The 4,110-nt window shown below is 40.8% G+C and overlaps 1 protein-coding gene across 4 annotated transcripts in view; it reads right to left on the minus strand.

Moving 5' to 3' along the window:
- Nek7 (NIMA related kinase 7) overlaps positions 1-4,110 on the minus strand; it is a 135,991-nt gene that overhangs the window by 93,908 nt on the left and 37,973 nt on the right. The window contains exon 1 of one of the 4 annotated variants that reach the window (XM_031384092.1): positions 2,419-2,449. The exons of 2 other annotated variants lie outside the window; for them this stretch is intronic. The gene's annotated coding sequence lies outside the window, so the exon portion shown is untranslated. Of the gene's footprint in view, positions 1-2,329; positions 2,349-2,418; positions 2,450-4,110 lie in introns of those variants that run through there. One more of the 4 variants, XM_031384091.1, reaches the window with a different exon arrangement.

The following is a 4,110-nucleotide window of genomic DNA, read 5'->3' on the forward strand; positions in this document are numbered from 1 at the left end:
AAAAAAAGCAAAATCCAACAAAAACCTTCAGTGCTGCTGAAAGGTGCACATAGAAGACAGTTTTGAGAAACAAGCCTGAGAGACCAACACGCCCGTGAGGATGAGACTTGACAAGTGAAACACAGTATTTGAAAAGCTAAAAGGCATTTGGTCATCATCTCTCTCAGCCTCTTATAATTTCTACTGATACATTCCAATCACAAAGACTTTAGAAATTACCAACAAACGAGAGGAATAGCTATGAATACCATGTGAGAATTCAGGACAACTTACTAAAGATTCGACTTTACTCTAAAGGCATATGTAATTCAGATGTCAAATCCAGCTTCAAAAAAAGAAGTGTCAAGAAAGCCTTTTCCCAACAAAGTTCTGTTTACTTGGATGGTCCTGTCCTTGTCTACAGGGATTCCAGAAAGAGCCCTGTGAGCTTGGCCATTGTTGTGGCTTCGGGCATCAGGGCAATGGAACAAGAAGGAGAGGCTGGAAGCTGGACCCCACCTACCTGAGACTCTGCACACAGCATTGCACAGGTGCTACCGTCATCTGCTTCCAACCCAAAAATAACACCTTCGGCAGTAATGAGTTTCCACACTAGATCTCAGGCAAGTTCCTCGGTGATTGACAAAGGCCTGCTGAAAGTGAGGAGAGTGCCAAACCAGACCTCGCCAGCACTCCTCCTGAACAAAAAGACTGGGTCACACTGATTTTTTTTTCCAGGTTCCCGACAACACCTACAACAGCATTAAAACTTTAATATGATGATTGATGCCTGTGAGCATTCAAATCCTAAGCCAGTGGAACTAATGTGGAGCTCTGGTGAGGCTGAGTCTACGTCTGAGTTATTTCTGGTTTGGAAACAGACATGGCAAAGTACCTCTGACTTTTTAGGCATAGCCAAAAAGAGTCAGCAGACTGGATGCCCTAAGATGAATGATCATAATAAACCGTCCTCAGACATGAAACCTTAGCTTGGTGCTAAATCCAACCCACGGGGCTCTACTGCCACACACTTGTATTAAAGGCATTTGCTGAACAAAGGGCTCCCCAATAGGACTCATTCAGTTTATATCGCACACCAGCCTCGACATGCTCTGCAGTGTTAAGAATTTGATCGGACCCAGCATCTCTCTTACACAGCACTGTGTGACATGGTACACCTCTTCTCTGCACTCTTTATCTACACTTAAATCTCCAGAGTGTGTCTCTGTGTCACGTGGCCTATTAGACTGTCACCAGGATCAGCTTCCAGAGAGAAAAGGAGAGGAGTGCAAATGAGCCATGTTTTAAGTCATGAAGGCAAAAAGGAGGGAGTTTTATTAATGAATCCTATAAAGAAATTACTAAGTCGCTGTATTTTGGTGAGCCAAAACAGAGAGAAGTGAAGTTTTCCTAAAAAGAGCCATGTCGTAGACATTGGAAGCTTATGGGCAGCACATGGTGTCTCTGCCACTGCTCAATTCTATCTTGGCAAAGCAGTCACTGGTGACAGTTAAAGGGTCAGTAACAAGCTAAACTATAGCTCCACTCTATACCCCTAGATTTCAACTGAAATTAATAAAAGCAAGTCTGCAAGAATGGAATACAAATATATTCAATCTACACTAAAAGCAAAGCTAAAGCATTTTGTGATCATCTAGGAATTTAGGTATGAACTACGGAATAAAAACTTCTGGGAGATCCTTCATGATTCTGTTATCCTCTCCCTCCCCCTGCCCAACATACAGAAATATAACTCTAAGAAATACACCAATAATGGAATTAAGAATGGTACTGAATGCCTTGAATGGTACAAGAACTTCTTGCTACCCAAAATTCTCTGGATCTCAACCACCCGAAGTGAATAACAAAATTTTCTCTTCTCCAGAGAAAAAGCATGGCCAAGCCTGCTCTCTGAAGCAATTCAGTAAACCAGAGAGAACACAACTGCTAAGAACTGAACCAGAAATTGTCACGGGCTCATGGTATGGAAGCTAGAACTGGAATATAGTTTGGTGACAATGTAAGAAGGTCCGGGTAAATACTGAAGGCCCCAGAGACAGACCAACACTCCTGATCAAAGTGAAAGCTGATAGCTCCACCAGAACAAACATCTGACTCTTGTGTAAAAGTGGAGATAATGTCAAGAGCTTCTGCATGACTCCAACTACAATGTCTGGTGTACAAAACCAACTGACCAAACAAACAAACAAACAAACAAAAAGCTTGGCCAAGAAATGATACAAGGGGGAAAGGAATAGTTCCACAAATGAACTAGATTTTATAATAATAAACTTTAACTACAGATTAAAACCTTGTGTAAACTAGATGAATTTCAAGAGGGAACACTCACAAGGCCTCGGTCCTTGACAAAGAACTACGGGCAACTAAGGAATGCTGGGAAAGGAACCAATGTTGTTCCCCAGGGAGGTGCACACCAACCGGTTATCCAGTTATCCGATATCAGTCCAACCTGAAAAGATGCATACAAAACACATTATATGGACTAAAAGAAACTGAAAGAGAGTAGTACTTACAAATTTAGGAATACACGTACACACACACATACCCCAAATATAACAAAAATTAAAGAAAGCAGGAGGAACAATATATAGGAGGCTTTAGAGGATAGAAAATGGGGGAGAAAATAATTATACAAGGTTAGTGCCTACAGAATAATGAAAAGTCCAAATTTAACATGGACTCTAAATGTGTAAAAATATATTAAAATCTCTAGGTGTCTACTAACAGAGTAAGAACAGATACACATCCAGCAAGGTATAAAGGGGGAGGGGCACACAAAAATGTTCACAAGCATACGGAACAGAAAGGAACAGAAAACAGTGGAAACAACATAAAAGAAATGCAGGCGCGAATTTAAGTGAACTAGATCAGCAATAGTGTAAAACACAGTGAACTAAAAGGTCCAGGAACAAGGAAATAATGTGACATTTTTTTAAATTCCAAGTTAATAAAACAAGTCTTACATATTAAAACCCAAAATTCTTTAACCATTAAAGAGAAACACAATGTAGACACTAGTCAAAGAAAAACTAATGTAATTTCAAAGATGGAGGTGCTGATAAGATTTATAAAAGTAAATTAAAAGAAAAGAGAAACAGTTTGTAAAAATAAAAGAAATGCTTCAAAAAGACAATACAATTTTACACGAGAAATATAGCAAGAATATATAAAGCAAAACAAAAAGACTAAAAACAACAACAACAACAAGCAATTCTACAATTAAAAGCTGGACTGAGGTAGGTACTAAAATTGTTAATAATTAGAAAATGAAGGGAAAAAAAAAAACATAAAAACCAAGCCTCAGTATAGAAAGAAGAACTAAACCCATGAAAGCACCCACCTAACAGCATTAAGTCAGCCTCCAGACACCACGCCTGAGAAACTCACTTCCCACCATGCAGGGCAGGACTCCGCAGAGAGCTCACAGCTGAGTTCCCTGTCAAGGCAGTTGCATTTGATGACTATTACGTGTCAGGGTACATAGGTCCTGGCTGCTTGCATCAACCTAAGATGATCTTGAAGAGCTGGTCTAGCTCCAGAATGCCCCTACAGGCTGGCGGAGGCCTCTGTTGCAACCACACAGATGTACAGGTTCCTCTGCCTCACCCTGCTTTCTTCCTTCCCAAAAGTACTGTGCAATGAATAGTATGTACGGAAATCTCCATTTCAGAGTGAGTGACTTGGGAAACATAGCCTGTTTCAGTTGCTGCTAAAAATGATCTAAACTAGATTCAAAAATGGAGGTCTGCAGCTAAATTTGTTGACTGGGATTAGGGGACACCTCTCCTCATCACTAATAGGGGTCAAAATATGGAGAGACTGCCATATGAGCAACAAAGTTATCATTTTGTCAGCTGACAAAATCTAGTCACCCAGGAAGAGTCTTAGAGAGGGAATGTTTAGATCAAGCTGGCCTTTGGGCATGTCTTTGTGTGCATAGAGATGATGTACCTAGGCGTGGGATCCTGGGCTGTTTTAATGTTTAAGATCAGAAGAAGAGAGCAGATTGAAAGCTCGTGCGCATACACCGCTCTTTGACGCACATACACCGCTCTCTGATGCACATACACCACTCTCTGATGCGCATACACCGCTCTCTGATGCGCATAC

This window comes from Mastomys coucha, unplaced genomic scaffold, assembly GCF_008632895.1.
Source record: "Mastomys coucha isolate ucsf_1 unplaced genomic scaffold, UCSF_Mcou_1 pScaffold1, whole genome shotgun sequence".
Lineage (NCBI taxonomy): Eukaryota > Metazoa > Chordata > Mammalia > Rodentia > Muridae > Mastomys > Mastomys coucha.